We start from the raw sequence: 17,257 nt of genomic DNA, 5'->3' as shown, positions 1-17,257 counted from the left end.
ACGTGTTTTGCTTAATCGCGAATTTAATTCGCCGCGAGAGATAAAATTTCAAGCAGTCCAAAACTAGAGGAGAAAGAAATTTTTTTTTTTCTTTTTATAGGATGTTCGCGAAAATTTTGTGTTGCGTTGATTCTATAGAAAGCTTGTGCTAAAAACTGCACTTCGCTGCGTTTTTTTTTTCTTTCAATCTGCGAAAAAAAATTAGGTCGTCACACTGGAGCCATGCCAGAACGCACGATTAAATAATTCTTGGGTTGCTTATAAAAGTGCAAGCGCTAAAGTATGCTGATAGTGCTATCTCGGCAAAAAGATAAAAAAAAATCTTAAAACAAATTTACAGACCAGACTGATTCTCTTAAATTTAACCGTTTTGATATTCGCACGAAAAACTTTTCGTGTCTAATTCAACATTGATAAATTTTCCTTATCAGCAATGTTTAATGCTCATTATCAACTAACTAGTATCGCAATTTACAAAAAAAAAAAATATTCCCAATTTATAAATCTAAGAAATTATAGTTTCTTTATACTATATATATATATATATATATACTAAAACAGAAGGATTAATTCTGAAGAAGAAATATAGTCTCAAAAACTTGCCGTCTTTATTTTAAAAAGTAATTCATAATATGTAAAACATCAATTTAATTTATCCTGATAGAGACCTTGAATAAAGAATCAAATATTGATTCTTTTATGGCACAGATATCAATGCTGATAATATATAATATTTTATTTAAGTTGAAAAATTAAAAAATTTAAAATGATAAATAATTTATTAATAAAAGTAGTTAATGCATATATTTTTTTACATAAGAATTAAAATTACTTTAATAATAATTTAAACAGGTTTCACTTTCAAATTAAGAGGCAGTGGAATTTTTTTTTATTCTTATCTGCTATTAGGCACTAAATTAAATCAAAACTATAGTTGTTCATTCATGGCGAAGAGATAGGTTAAGGTTAAATTTCTTCAACTTTCGTTGGTTGGTTTTAATAATCACAAGTGGTTACTGCTTGGTCGCCCGTCAAGGTCTATTGCTAATGTAAACACACTGTCTCTAATTTACGATTAATGAGATTAGGAGTATAACTTTTTCTAAGAAGTGTCCTGTAGTGAGATTTATTACTCCAATGAGTTCTACATAACTTTTATTATAGGTGCTCTAATCTTAATTTAAAAAAAGAACTAAACTAAATAAGTATTAATTCTAAATTAAACAATTGTATTAAAACTGCTATCAGAATGAACTATTTCTGAAAAAAAGTTCACTGACACTAGGTGAAATTTTTGTAAATTAGCAAAATTAAAAGAAATTGCCAAATATAAGTAATAAAAAAAAAAAATTAAAAATTGAATTATTTATAAGAAACGATACCTTGCAAAATTAACAATTCCAATGTGCCATTGAAAGACGCTTTCACTGCACGTTTAAAAGTTCCCGGGCTGACAACAAATGGTAGTAGAAGCACATTATTCGTCTGATACGATTACATATTTTGTAAGACGCGTGAGTCAATTAATAAACTTCTTTTCACTATTTTTTTCCCCTTTTTAAATTTCGTTTAGAAAAAAAAAGATTAATTGATTAAAAAAAAAAGAAACTATATTCTAAATTGAATTAAGGCAATGCGATACAGGCACACAAATAATGTCTGGGAAATATGTTGAACTCAGAAAAAAAAAACTGTGCACGCACGAGAATTTGAAATTCGAATGTGATGCTGAGACGATGATATCGCGCGAGTCACACACAAATCAACGAAATAAGAGATCATGTGTGCGTAGAAACTTATATGAAAATTGAGTACTCGTTGAAATTTGTTCGACGCGTCGATCGTTGGCCTGCCAAGTCATCACGTGAACTAACCCCCAAAAATCTCCGAGACTAATAGTAGTAGTAGTAAGGAGTATAAAGAGTGTCGCGAACGATCGTGATTCGTCAACGGCACGAAACGGATTAATCCTATCGGCGCGACGCCGGGTGAGATTATCGATAGAGTGAAAACTGAGCATATAAAGTGTGTGTGGCACGCGAGGGTCGTCATGCCGGCGAAAACTACCCCCCCAAAAAGCAGGAGGCGAGAGAGAAAGTGAGGTGAAAACAAGGTTTAAGTGGAAAGGGTGGGAATAGACGTGCGCGAAACGCTCAATCAAATGAAAATTCATCGAGCGCAAGTTACATTCTTTTTTTTTCGCCAAAACGTTTGCAAATTATTTTACAATTTTTGTCTTTATGTAAATAAGGAAATTTTTAATAGTGATAAAATTAAATAATCTGAAATATGAATAATGCCATACAAAAACAAGCGAATCCTTTCGTCGCAATTTTTTTTCTTTTTCAATTCCAAGAAGTGTTTTTCCTGTATACAATTCTCGTGAATCGTATCAAAATATTTCTATTAAAATTCGTATATGTAAATATAAAGCTAAATACTCTATCGGATCTTTTTAGAGAGAATAAAAATTGCCAAGAAATAACCTTATAACGTAACCGATGCGTCATTCGGTTGATAGCTCATTTGAGAGGGTCCCTATAAATTACATTTTTTTAATCCTTTTTAATGTATTAATAGATTTTTATGCGTAGTATCCATTCTTTATAAAGCAATTTTAAATTCATCATTGCAAAAGAAAACTTATTCAAGTTATTAATTTCATTTTAATTTCAAATAAGCTAATTTTTAATAAAAAAAATAATTATAAATTATAATAGAAAAAAGGATGATAATAAATTAAAATGAACGCAGAACTCAGGATCAAGAACGTTAGACAGGAGATAAAGTCGGAAGTGGTAAGACGACCGGGGCAGTATTGTTCACGCACGCCTTGCCGTTTAATCTCACTCTACTTGGTTCAGATTTACCTTGCAGCACCTGACAAATCCTTTCACGTGCGTGCACATTCACCCCTACATTAAAGCACCGCACATTTTCAGTTCTCCTCACATTCCTTCAAACAAATTGTGTGACATATGCAGAAAAAAAACATTTTAACTGCACAACACGAGAGAAGGTTACGGTTACCAAAAAAACGTTTTCTGCGAGACTAGCGCGAGGGTTGCTGGTGAAAGGTTAGGTCGATTCTTGGGTGTCACGGAGGGGAGAAAAAAGAGAGAGAGAGAAAGAGAGCTAGGGAGAAAGAAAAGCGGGGAAACTTATCAAACAAGATACAACACCCAAAAACCGGCCATCAAAAATTTATCATCCCCTTTTCTTATTGTATGACATTAAAAATTAAAGTTGCCCACAAAATTATTTCAAAAAATTCCTATTTCATTTAATAGTTTTAAAGTTTTGAATTTTAATCAACGCTTCCTAAAGAATTGCATCTAATTACCGTATTTAAAAATGAATAAAAGTTGATGAATTTTAAATGAAGTTAAAGAGATTTAAAATGTATACAACATATATATATATATGAGAAAATGGCAACACTGTTCAGTGAGGATTCTGCGCCAGTAATTTAGCGCGAATTTCTCCACGCGACTTTCTGCCGATAAAACAGGAGGACAACTGGCTCACTCCAAATGAAAAGATTCTGTGCGACAAAACGCTGGGAAGAAATCCGGCAGACCCCGGCCGCACATTTAAAGCTTGTCTCGCCGCTAAAGAGAGTGAATATGCTTGTATTGAGTATAAATGTCGGAGGAGAATAACTGCGGGAGAGTAGGAGAGAATGAAAGAAAAAAAAAGAAGCTGGAAACTAGAAAGAGAGACATGAATAGAGAAGGGGAAATATGTGCGAAAAAAAGAGAAAGAGAGTTGCGAAAAAAGAGGGAGAGATGTGTATGAAAAGAAGAAGAAGAAGAAGAAGAAGAAACTTAAAAAGATAAATATAAAAAAATATCAAAGAAAATCTTTCTCCGAAGGAAAAATATCGGAAGAAAAATTTAATTTGTATGCAAAAAATTAGCTATATTTTTGCAAATTTAGATTTCAATTGTAAAGGGGTAACTCACCCTGTAAAATATCATTTCAAGGTCATAAATATCTCGCTAGAAGATTCTACCCTAGAATTTGAAAAATAATAATAATAAAAAAAAAATTTTTTGAAAAAAACATTTCCATGTGCAAACTTACAGCCAAATTGAAGTTAATATCAGCGAGCTTAACATTCTCCTGGCATTTGAAATACACTATAGTGTCGGAACTCTCGCGTGAAAGAGAAGAAGAGGGGCAAAACTTGCGGGAAGAAAGAAAGAAAAAAAAAAAAGAGTTGTATGTACGCGATGTCACCGAACGTGGCCGGCGGCGAACGAGAAAAAAAATAGAGCGGTACGAGCTGCAACGTTGGGCCGAGTTAGGAGGACTACTCGCGTCGGATGGTGCGAGAGGGCAAGAGGGAAGGCCTGGTGAGTACCACCGTTATTCTTTATCGGCGCATGAGACATCTGTCGTAATAAGCGCAGACTAAAAAATAGTGCGTACGCAGAGAAAAGAAGAGAGGAGAGAAAGAGAGAGAGAGAGAGAGAGAGCCCGTAGAAATTGTAACCCAACAAGGGTGGGGATAGTGCTTGCGGTCTATTCTCCCCCCCTTCCACCCCACTTTCTCTAGAGTGGATCTCTCTTACCCCCCTCCTTTTTTTTTCGACATCCCCAACGAGACCTCCCTTCCTTCTAGCGAGATGAAAATGCGCAAAGCTAACGGCTTCCAATTAAAAATAGAGCTGGAATTTAAAAGCCTCTCCTCCCTGCGACGACGCCGTTCGCGAATATCCCCCGCTCTTCTGTGTTATACCGACGCTCGTATATACGCGCGAAAAACGATCGATGTGAACATGGACTTAGGCTGTGGGCTTTTGCGAGAATCCTGCGAAAACGGAGCAGGAAGCGAGCTTCAAAGGACTGCGAAAAAACTTTTTCTCAAATTTCATTTCGCATCTCGAATATAATCAACGGTTTGGCAATGTGTCTCACTATACTCCTAATCAAGGCCCGTTGACAAAATATTGTCTTGGATTTTAATTTTAATCATTATTCTTGATTTTGAAAAAATTTTGTATAATTTATTTAGTAAAACGATAGGTACTTATTAAATTTTTAATAAGTAACTACTGAACAGAAATGTAATGGACTACCATATTGTAAAAAAGAGGATTATAATTAGTCAGGTTAGCAATAATTAGTCCAGCTAATTTTAGCAAATTGGCTACGTCAATCATCACTCCTGATCAAATGAAAAAATTTTATTATATATAAAAAATAGTTTTCATCTAATTTTCTAAAACATTCGATAATTAATTCATATGGAGTAATTTTTACACAACATAAAATAATAATTGCTATATAGATTAGATGTCATCTGTATATAAATTTTCATGGACCATCATATATCTTCGTAAAGGAGGTAATTGATGACTTGGCTATATAAAATTACCCTATATGGAAAAGTGCGAGTGAAAAACGAGATTTTTTGAACATTAAGATGAAGGTAATGAATCCCCTTCCCTCTTCGTTTTTTTTTCCTTTCTCTCTTTCTCTTTTCGCGTCTTTCTCTTCTCGAGACTCCTGCCACCCCATTCTCCTGGCAAAGCTCGTGTACCCCCCTTCTCCCAACATGCGACCCCACTCGATTCGCCCCTCAAAAAATCATTACGCCCTTCCGCGGGCTGCGCATGAACGCGGTTTTAATTCGCTATACTAGAAAAGTAAAATATAAACGAGCGAAGCGGAGCCAAAGGGACGTTGCCGCGCGTCTAGCCGACCGACCGACAGGATGAGAACCCAGGACGACGAGAGGAGAAATCTCGATCTTTTTTTTTTTTTTTCTTTTTTCGTTCTTCGGAGAAGTCCGGAGTATCCTCCCCTATACTGCTCTAGGGATTCCATTGTAATATTTATTGATTGGATTCTTAGGTGGCGAGGGTAAGGTTCTAAAGTACCCACTGGATATTGTTATTCTCATTTTTTTCTTAAATTCAATTTTGCACATTTTTATAGTTCATTAATTTTATTTAATTTGTATTTTTACAATACTTTTTTATTTAAAAGTTATCAAAATTGATATTTACGAAAGGAATAAAAAAAGGGATTTTTTTTGAAACGAATTATCAAATTAAAAAAAAAATGTTATGATTTTTGTACAAAACAATTTTATACTCGATATTCAGGTGCAAGAAAATAAAAATGCAATGAAAATAAAACAATTATTGTACATATATATCTTTTTATAGCATTTTTGAAATATTTTTTATTGTGTGAAAAACATTCAAGTATTTAAAAGATGGTAAACATTTTTTAAAGTGATTAAAAAAAAAATTTTGCTTTCTTTTAAATTAATTGCAATTATCAAAATGATATGAATTTTTAATATAATATTAAATTTTAACCAAAAATCGTTTCGAAAAGTTTTAAAGTTTATTAAAAAAAAATTGAAATCTATTTTGTTTTAAAGTGAACGATCTCTGTTTGAACGATGAAATTAGGATGTTTTCTATACTGCGTGACGTCCGGTGAGTCAGGCGCCCTTGAGCAAGTATAAAAGCAGTATGTACTGCGCATACAATTCACATAAACACGCACACACACTACTTTCTTATGCATGAAGAAAAAAACTTACTATGTAGAAGTAGTTAAGAAAAAGAAGGAAACAACTTTGCACTCAGAGTCTCGTTATTGAATGTTCCAACATTTACACATTTTACATTTCCTTTACTAATTCTACTTGCAAGAGCCGTTTAATTCTTTTCAATTTAACTCAATTTCTTTAAAAAATTTTAATATTTTCTCTTCTCTTTATCTTATAAATCGTATAAAACTAAACGAAAGATTAATTCTACATTTTGTAGAAAATGAAAATTTCTTTTTTTATTTTATTTATTTATAAAAAAAAAAGAATTCGCAAATTTTTTTTATTACTCCTTTTTTGTATCGCATTACTTTTGAATGTTAAATAATAAAAGAATACTGTTTAGAAACACTCGGGCCATTAGCATTTTAATCTTGTGCAAGGCTACGTTTTTCGACTTATCTAAAACAAACCCACGATATCTTATTCACACTAACCTATTTCACACAAAAAAGCACAATAAACTCTCACTAACTAATAAATGGTCGAATTTCTTGTTTATCTGACAAATGTGCGTGTGTACTTTGTGCAATTGAATTTCTTTTAATAAGAAACACCTGTTTAAGCAAAAATGAATTTTCAGTGCAAAATTCTTTTTATATACACTCTTGGCTGAACATGCAATTTAAAAAAAAAAAATTATTTATATTCATAATTAATATATTACTTTTGACCTTGTACTATTTTAATTTTCTCTGTAATCTTTTACATATATGTTTTTTTTATATATCTATTTATAGTTAACGGTTAATGACTTCCTTATGAATTTGTTTCTGCGATAGAGAACGAACATCAGGTGAATATGAGAAAAATAGGGGTCGGTCAGCAGAGAAAGAGAGAGAGAGAGAGGGTGAAAAAGGTTCGATGACACCAAGAAAAAGCCATTTGGGGATGAAATGGACGTTTTCCGGGTACAAAGGGAGTGATAAGGGAAAAAGCAAGGTCGAAAAAAGAAATTAGTAGAGCCTCACGTTTTGGCGGGCATTGCTCCCTGAGTTCAAGGCTAAGCCATGTTGAATACTGGGGCTGGCATACCAACCTCTTGAACCTACCTCCCCTCATACTTTGTTTAGCCCCTAAACTATAACCTTAACATTAAATACAATACAGCTCTTTTTTTTATATTATTTCTATTTGCCTCTTTTTTTTGCTTCCTCTTAATTTTTTGTATTTTATTTCCTTTTTTATTAAATAATTTATTTTCATTTCTTATTCAATATTTTTTTTTTAACTTTTTCGAAAACATTTATTTAAACAAATTTTTTTAATATTTTAAATATTGTTAAAGTATTTTCCTCTTTTTTTTGTTGAAATTTTATATATCCACTCTTTTTCATTTTCCCCACTACTAACGCAGTTTGCCTATCCTTGTTATATTCTTCCGTCCTTTATCGCTTCCACCCCTTCTGCAACTCGAGACCACGAAACGACCCCTATTTCCCTCGTCATTCGGCGACACGCACGTGTTTATCATTTTCGCGTTTGCATTAAAAGGAGGAGAGAGAGAGAAGGAAGATATATTATTCGCAGCAATCAATAAAAATATTACCCTGGAACGAGGAAGAAGTAGGAACGGTTCAATAACCACTTAATGTGAATTTCAATTTTTTGATTGTTTGATCTGCTTGAGTAGTTTTTAGGGCTAAATGTATTGTAGTTCCTGTTATAGTTAGAAAATTAAAAAATATTTGTGCATCAAATAAATTATTATTTGTCTGTCATTTTTTTCATATTATTAATATTTAGATGTATTACAAATGAAAATTAATATATTCAAAGTTGATTGTGAAATGTTAATTATATATCTAGATGTGTATAGAAATGAGTTTCTCTATGTAAATACAAATGATTAAATTCTGACAAATGAGTGAATTTTGTTTCTCTAAATTAAACTAATTATTGTGATTTAATGAAACATAAACTAATGAACAAATTTTAATATTAAATTATATTGATTATAATGTAGGTAAAAATAATGTAGGTAGAAAAATATAGCTGTATATATAAAAATACAAAAAAGGCCCATATCCGTTCTCAAAGTTGGAGGGCTTGGCACATAACTAAATTGGTCCCAATAGCCAGAAATTGACGCGATAAAAGATAGCATCCTCGTCTTCCTATTCGTGTCCAACGAGCGTGCGTGTGTCCTATAACTGCACAGTGCATGCAATTTTGGCATGGTCGAGGAGAATTGAGGCGAGGGAGGAAAGAAAAGGGGGGGCCAAATTGTGTGGGAAAAGGGGCAAAGAGGGATACATAAAGTTTGATGCATCAGGGTCCCTCTACTTGAATTCGCAAACACTGTGAATGGACATTGACCCTGTTCAACTAACCAGACAGACACTATTTTTTTTCCGTCACCGTAGATAGAGAGACGCCTATAATATATATGTATAATGTCCCTAACACGAAATTCTCAGGCGTGGCTTTAAAAAATTGCACCCAATTCTCGCGAAATTCAGTCTCATATCTTTTCAATTATCTAGACCTTCCAAAATTAGTTTTAAATTGATTTTCACTGCAAATAAAGTCTAATTAACAAAAGGGTTCAAAAAATTATCAATTTATAAATATCAATTTTTATTTTTTAATTTAATGATATTTAAAAAAAAAATTCTAATCTGAAAATTAAAAAGGTAATATTGTTTTAAGAGAAAGATTATAAATTGATTTTATTTATTAAATGTAGCATGAGTTGTCGATGCAACAAGTCGTGTCTACTAGACGCAAGTAGTATAGGTAAGTCTTGACGCGTTATACTCTAAGGGATTGGTTGCCTTTGAGTGTCTGGCTAGAACTTGGTATGTACTACTTATATTCGAGCAAAGTAGTGTCGATAGTTTCAATATTATTATATTTGTCAACGCGTATACCGGTTGCTATTGTAATAATAACTTGAATTTGTCAATTAATCTATAATCATTTTAATGTATAAAATATCAATATCAATATAAAAAAATTAAATTAATATTTTATCAAAAACTATTTCTTTTTTAATTTCAAGAAACTTGCGGGGTCTTCTTTCTTTACCATTGTGACTTTTCAAATGTTTTTTAATTTTAATAAAAAGTTATTTTTATTAAAAAAAAAAATTGTGACGCATTTGAAAGCAAAGGTGCGCTGAAAAGTGGCTTCGTCAATTTTGTCAGTCTTCCGCTTTTAATTACGCATCATTTCAGCAAATACTCTATGTGGGAAATTGCCAATACCTAGGCTTGAGCCATTCAAAGCCCAATAATGGCTCCACTTTACTAAACATTTGTCCATTATTCAACCAATATTCTTTAACTGATTGGAACATTTAAACACACGTAAAATATTTTAACTTTTCGCTTCAAAAAAAAAAAAATCTAACTAAATTACCTTTGATTGTTTCATCGAAATATTTCTCCTTTCTGAAATTAAGATATTTGTCTAATGTTATAATTCTTAATAATATATAAAAATTTTTAACTTTTTTATAACTATGTTCAAGACAAATTTTACTTTATATGCATATTATTGGAAAGTATATGCATTTCTTAAAAGAAAAATAGAGTGAAAAGTTTTTTTTTTTTTCTCATAAAGTGAACACCCTCAGTGACACATGGGAAATCTCAACACGAATGCATTGCCTTTTTCTTGCTTCTCTATTGAAAAATTCTATGCATGAGAGAGTAACTATAAAACGCAATCCTTGCTATGAATTTCCCACGTGCCGTTGGATTACCTTTTTCATTTTCAACTTTTAAATACCAAAGATTTTACGATTTTTTTTCCATTTCAAAAGAATTGAATATTTATGTATTAATGATACAGATTGAATTTATTTTTCTCTCAATGCGACTTTATTTTTAAGTTTGAATATATGTATATATAGGATTAATTTGGAAACGATCATCTTCAGATATTTCTACAATATTGCAACAGTCAAAAGTGCAAAGTAGGTCAGAACCGTATTTTTAATTGCAAGACAGACGACGGCGCACTCTTCGCATTAGAGAAAACGCAGGAGAGAGAGACGCGTCATGGTGATTCGATTTCGTTTTGGTCTGTTCCTTCTTATATGACTGTTGGCTCACGAACTCGCACACACACATTTTCTGTTAGTTCGTAAGTGAAAGACCCACACAATGGCGTCAATATTGAGGGCAGCACATTTTTTAGTCAATTTTTTTTTTGCGAATTCTTTATTAAAAAATAAATTCTATTATATGCACGGAGAAAAATAGTTAGCTATATTAGCTAAAATTTAGTTACTTTAGCTAACCTTAATCCTCGATAGCAAATTATTGTTAGCTAATACAGCAAATAGTTACACAGAAAATTAAAAGGCATTAAAATAAGCTGCAACGCTTCTTATTTTAATCCATTTTGGTATTAAAATAAGCAAAATTGGATTAAAATAAGAAGCGTTGCAGCTTATTTTAATGCCTTTTAATTTTCTGTGTAGCTATAACTAACTTGTCTTACTGTGGTATCTAAATATTAGCTACCAGAACTAAAAATTCGCTATCCATATCCAAACTTATTTTTCTCCGTGTATCAATTCTAAAGAAATATAAATTAATAAACAATAGCTTGAGAATAGTAATGAATTAAAATAAATTAGTTTTTATTGTATATGAAAATACTGCGACTATAAAATGAAAATGTCTTAATTTAAATGGTAAATAAAACGTGTATTTGACTAACAAATTGATTGTGTCGACTTATATAATTATTTAAAAACATCACGTGAAAATGAAGAAAACAGACTTTAGGACACACCCTAACGAGCATATTTTTTTGAAAGCTTAAAAAAAAATGCTTCGACGCCACTGAGCACACAAATATGTGTTCAATATGTTACATGCGTGTAAATGTGCGAGACTATATACGAAACAAAGGACCGCTCATTCGTTCGCATAAAACATCAAGGCGCGTATATACTTGAATCGTGATAACTTCCTTCAGCTGTGATTCGTCACGATCAGCTGATTGTCGAAATTCAAGGCAAGACAATTAAGAATCGCGCTTTTTTTTTTTTTAATAATCTCACCGAGGAGAATATATATTTTGGGATAGGTAAGTTGTGTCACGTTCAAAGTCATCACGTATACAAATGGAATTTATTTCTTATTACGACGACAGACATATAAACTCATATGGAATAGTCTCTGTTCGATATATAAATATTTTATCAACACCTATGGAATTTAAAACTCGGGAAGTGATAATTGAAAAAATACATTTGCGCTAAGAAGAAATAGATATCATTTATATTTTATAATGAATTTTATTTTCTATTAGAGATAACGGAATAAGTATTTTCGATAAATTGTTAACTGGAAAGTTTTGTCTATAGAAGTTTATAGTAGCTTTGAAATAATGCTCAGATTAGCATAAAACTCTCGAGACAAAATAGCGATCAATAATCCACTTCGTATATATATATATATACATGTATACGTTTATTACATTTAATTCACATGACGGTCAACAAAGAACAGATTAGATGAAGTCTAAATGTGTCGTAAACATTCGCCCCTCTTACTTCGATCTGGTTAAGTACATATATAGCATTTGGACCATTGGCGTAATATTTTTTATAATTTTTTTCCAAGAGATTTTTATTACTAAGAATAGGACTTGATTTTGATAAAATATTCCATTATTTTTTTTATATAAATTTTTTAGTTTGTAAATGTTAATTGTTCTTGCGATATTTTTTTAAAACATTTACTCTTTAAGGGTTCAAATTCGCCTTTTGTATATTTAGACAGAGGGTTTCACCTTACTGTCCTGTTTTTTGTCGCTAATCTCCGTCTCATTTACACACCTTGCCTTCACGCCATACGGAGTGCGGGTGGAATGAGTATTCAACGCCTTGGTGAGAATGCTGCCTAGAATATTGGTGCGTGGAATGAAGGGGTTGGAAGAGCAATCAGTAGCATGCATATACGAAAATCGTACGCAGCTGCTTTTCAAGAGGAACTCGAAGCCTTCTTTCTTTCTTTCTCTCTTTCATACATTCTATCAAATGGCGCAGCAAACAAATTCAAAAAATTTCAATATAAAAACCAAATTCTAAAATTTTTTCTTCACATTTAATGATTCTTTTTAATTGTCTATATTTTTAAATTTATTTTATTATTTTATTTCTAAATCTATTTATATTTTCTATAATATTTGTTATCACTTTTTCTAACATGAATTTATGTCAGCATACGCCATTGCATTTTTAAAGAACCGAAGATGTCGAAACGTTCATTCTAAAAGTCCTCGAGTCCTTTAGATGCCTATCGAAATGGACAAACTGGAAATTCAAAAATCTTCAGACTTGGTATATTTAGAGCAGAATGAATTTATATATCTAAGAAAAGGTCTCTGATTTTTATAATCCTATATTATTTCTTGTTATACGAGTCAATCGTAATTTAACAAAAAATAAAAAATGTTCAATTTTTGTAAATTAAATTTTTAAAGATATTTGAATGTTGAGAAATAATTGAGATTCATTTTCTTTGACATTAAAATGCTTGTTCGTTTCTGCCTGTGGACAGGAGTTGAATTTCAGAGATAAGAGGCCGTTTCACGCAATCTAGTTACTAGGCGTCTAATCTAATCAAGGCTTCAAATTAAGTATATATACATATAGTAGGTATATAAATTATATTCTTTGCAGATAAACTACAAAAAAAAAAATTCTTTCAGCTAATGAATTTATAAACTTTATTTCAAAAGGTTTAAATTAATATTAAATGGTTTTTTTTTGTTTAGGAGGATAATATATTTATTAATTTAAGAAGAGCCTATATAATCAAAATGATCTTTATAGTTATCATTCATGGTAAACTTGTCTTCGAACATTGTTTTCTGTGCGCATTGCATTTAAAAGCAGGAAACAATAAAAGAAATAAAAATTATGCGCTTCGTCGACAAGGTTATTTGAGGAGGTCTTTTAGATGGGCTTCACCCATTTCCGGAAACATTTACAAGGAAAGGGCGTCATCATTGACCTAATTTTATATTTGCTTTGTTTAATATTTTTGAATAAGAATCAAACCTATAACTAAATATCAATCGCAGAATATTTTTTATTTCGATCCTTTTTGTATATAAAAGAGTTTATCGCTAATTAGTACTTTATTTATATTCTGATTTTAAAGCACTTTAGAAGAGACAATTCATTCGAGAGAGGCGTGCAAAACGAGTAATGCAGAAAGCGTGTTCCAAATGAGAATCTCTACTTCGAGTAGAAGACAAATGTCGTCAACTAAATTGCACATAACATTTTATTTCAAAATTTTCTGGAGCATTTTAATTTTAGATGGAATTTTTGTTTCAAAGCACCGACTTATGTTGAAATATAGCTGCTTTTCCCGCATCTTTCTTTAATACTTTTTCTTGTGATATTTTGTTTAACAAACATCAGAGAGAGAGAGTGTGAACGACTTTTTTTCTGTAAAATTCTAGAAAAGTGAACAACCGAAAAATTGTAAGCACGTGTGGGAACTTAACTGTTTTCAAGAAAAAGCACGTAATGGCTGCAACCTCTAAACTATTTTTATATTCCTGCTTCTGCATACACATAAGCGCACTCGTACAACAAAATTCTATTTATATTTTTTAATGCCATCGCCTTTTCGTCCTGCAGATTTTTTTTCACAATAATGAGAATGAATGTATATGAATAGGATATATAAAACAAAAAAAAGTAACAAACAAATGAAAAATTTATTCTGTATTCATTTCTAAAAGCGATAATTATTGAAAGGTTAATTTAAAAGTGCAAAAAATAAATGTTTCATAAAAAAAACAATTGTTCTATATACATTTTTTTTTCTATTTTTACCCAAACAGATATTGAAAGAAAAAACTTTGTATTGGTTGCAATTTAAGATTAATAAGCACTCATTACCATATTGCTGTGATCAAGTTTAGTAAATTGAGAAAAATTTATTATTTAATGGAAATTTACTTGTTGCACGAACTGCATTATTCCAAATATACCTAATTATTGAGTCAATTTTTTTACAACAAAAACAAGTATATAAAAGAAAAAGTTATTTTTACATCTGAATAAAGTTTATTCTATTGATAAAAATAAAGTCCTGTGATAAAAAACACACACACAGAGAACTGTATAGCTTTTTCAGAACTGTTTAGCACATGTTTGCATAAGGCCAGTCTGTTTAAATTAAAGTAAAATTTACATTTTTTATTGATCTCTCAAAATTTTAAATAAATTAAACGAAACCTTGAAAATTAATAAAAAAAAGTCTAGATTTTTATTTGATATAAAAATTTTTTTTGAAATTTGTAAATTAAATTTCTCGGGGAAGGATTATCATGCAAAGAAGAGAGAGAGAGAGTGGGTTGAAAAAAAATGAGTCAGGCATGAAATGTAAAAAAAGTAGTATAGAGTCTGGCGGTCACTCCTGAATCGTGCGAACGACAAAGGATCGGTCTTGGTTCTTGAGTATTACGTCATTTCTCAGGCGTTCTAACGTCTGGCATTATCCTCGTCTAGCGCTTGTCTAGCCGCCAGTCTCGACACGGACTAACACACAGAAATAAAGCAGCAGCGGGAGGCTCGACTTGTACATGAACGGGTTTTGATGTATACTATCGCGTCCGCGTGCGTGTTCACATATATATACATACATACTATTTATCTCTACAAACACATGGTCACAAAAAATCTGCGTCAATCATAAAATTTCTAATGAAAATTCCTTAAAATTGAGCATGAAATTTAAAAATGAAAATTGCACTTGAAACACGCAAACGTATATATTTCGTATAATCATTATTGGCAAATGGGAAAAAATGAGCTTGACACACACTCACAGAAACACATTGTGTGCAATTAATTGGAATTAATTTGATATACATAGGAGAGTGAAATTGAACATGTGAACACACATACGCAGGCGTGTAAAGAGACGCGCGAACGACACACTTGGTTTGAAGGCCACAAGGCTACGTACCTTGATAGTTGGTGCAAAGTCTCGGTCGTCCTTCCGCGGCCACTCTCAAGTCCCGGTTGATCTTAAAATTTGCTGATGATGATGAAGATGATATCGAGATATATTTATTAAACAAGTTTATCAAAGTGGACGTCACGTGGAACGTCCCTTGATTCTTCCCCTCCAGTTTAAATGCTTAAATCTCGGGACAACTTTTCCGGATGTTTCTCAATTAATAGGTCCATCGCGCGACAATCGCCTAATTCAACACTGATCCTTGGGTACCACTGGCAAAAAGTTCTTGTCCTTGACAAATGATCAAAGCACTAATTGCATTTCCCAAAAATTGTTGAGAATTAAATCCCCGATGACACCGAGGACGGGACCGGATTAGAGGGTTCGCGGATGTGTAACTGCGGGATGATGACACGACACCAGCAGACGTTTGGACACCGGGACTACCTAGTCGTAGAGTGATTGGGAACGCGACTGGCCAAAGCACTTGATTCGCGCGCGGTTCGGTTTGCTGCGCCTCTCCCGTGCAGTTTTTTTCGGCGGAGTATAGTAATATTATATAGTAGTAGTAGTAGTAGTAGTCGTAGTATTCGTAGTAGTCAGTTCGTCTTGGTTATAATGTTAATGAGAGTGTGTGAGCGCTGATGGATGAGGGTATGTGTGAGAGTGCGTGCGCGCTCTCTCGGGTAGGCGAGGGGTATAGTTACCGAAATGTTAACCTCGTGGAACCACTTTTTATTGAGTGTCGCAAAATTCATAGGAACCTCTAAAGAGAGGGGCGGCCATGAGGCGGAATGGCGGGAGGATCAGGCGAGGGGCAACATCCCCCTCTTCCTGCATTGGCCCCCCTAACACACCCCGTTGCCCCTGGTCGTTGCCAATTCTTTGCCCCACTCCCAAACCTCGAACAACCCTCTAACTCCCTTCCGCAGAGCACCCGTCCTCCTCTTCCTCTTCTTTTGCTACTCTTCCTCCTCCCTCCCAGTGTGCCCCTCTTTAAACCCCCCCGACTCCTCTACTAAAACCCCTTCTATGCCTCTGACGACCCGGCATTTAGCCCGTGATAGCCAAACTTATGTACAGTTAGCTGCGCATCGAATAGTCGCGCCGATTTTTCTCTTGCTCGGCATCACTGACTTGAGAGCTTGCTTCGTGCGTTTTATTCTGCTTTTTCGCTTCTTTTTTTTTTAACATTATTTCAAGGTTTATTAAAGATGATATGCCTAGGAGAGAAATTTTCCTATTAATCCTAGATTCAAACACCTAAAATTTCTTCAAATTCCTTCAAATATTTCAATACATTGTAAAAATACAAGGTGGCATTCTCTTATGTAGGTCGATTCGCCTTCGTAAAACGTCTTTTCAACTCAGTAAACCAATTAATATCTCGCAGGTCATTAGCAAACTCCCGTTCAACTGTCCCTAATTCGCCACCTTTTCCTACCCATCCTCGAAATCCAAATGTAAGCAATGTACGCTTGAGAGTGTCATTAGTATAAATGTAAATTCCTTGAGAAACAAAACAAAAATTGTTACTTCAATTCCAAATCTCTTTCTATCAATTAATCATTCTCTTTTTATTTGCACCAGTAAAAACATACATAATCAGTAAAAAAAAAAAATTAATGTCGAGAGGGGGATATTTGCATTAAAATACTAAAAACATTTCAATCTTAAATTCTGAAAAACTTAGAAATTTTGTAAAACAAGTTTGAAATCTTAAAGAAGATTGAAT

General features: G+C 32.6%; 1 protein-coding gene and 1 long non-coding RNA gene across 15 annotated transcripts in view; one reads left to right on the top strand and one right to left on the bottom strand.

Moving 5' to 3' along the window:
• LOC127279157 (broad-complex core protein) overlaps window positions 1–16,264 on the bottom strand; it is a 57,637-nt gene extending 41,373 nt beyond the window's left edge. For 5 of the 14 annotated variants that reach the window (XM_051301346.1, XM_051301347.1, XM_051301349.1 and 2 more), the window contains exon 1: window positions 15,529–16,263. The gene's annotated coding sequence lies outside the window, so the exon portion shown is untranslated. Of the gene's footprint in view, window positions 1–1,382; window positions 2,850–2,870; window positions 3,231–4,086; window positions 4,403–15,528 lie in introns of those variants that run through there. The other 9 variants (XM_051301338.1, XM_051301343.1, XM_051301344.1 and 6 more) reach the window with 6 other exon arrangements.
• Window positions 5,608–7,901, top strand: LOC127279163 (uncharacterized). Its single transcript, XR_007842600.1, has 3 exons — window positions 5,608–5,871; window positions 6,401–6,458; window positions 7,357–7,901. It is a non-coding gene; the product is annotated as an uncharacterized LOC127279163 (long non-coding RNA).
• Window positions 16,265–17,257: the final 993 nt, after the last annotated feature.

Source organism: Leptopilina boulardi, unplaced genomic scaffold (assembly GCF_019393585.1).
Source record: "Leptopilina boulardi isolate dan_hultmark-lab unplaced genomic scaffold, ZJU_Lbou_2.1 LbouV2_214, whole genome shotgun sequence".
Lineage (NCBI taxonomy): Eukaryota > Metazoa > Arthropoda > Insecta > Hymenoptera > Figitidae > Leptopilina > Leptopilina boulardi.
This window is presented reverse-complemented; position numbering and strand designations above follow the sequence as displayed.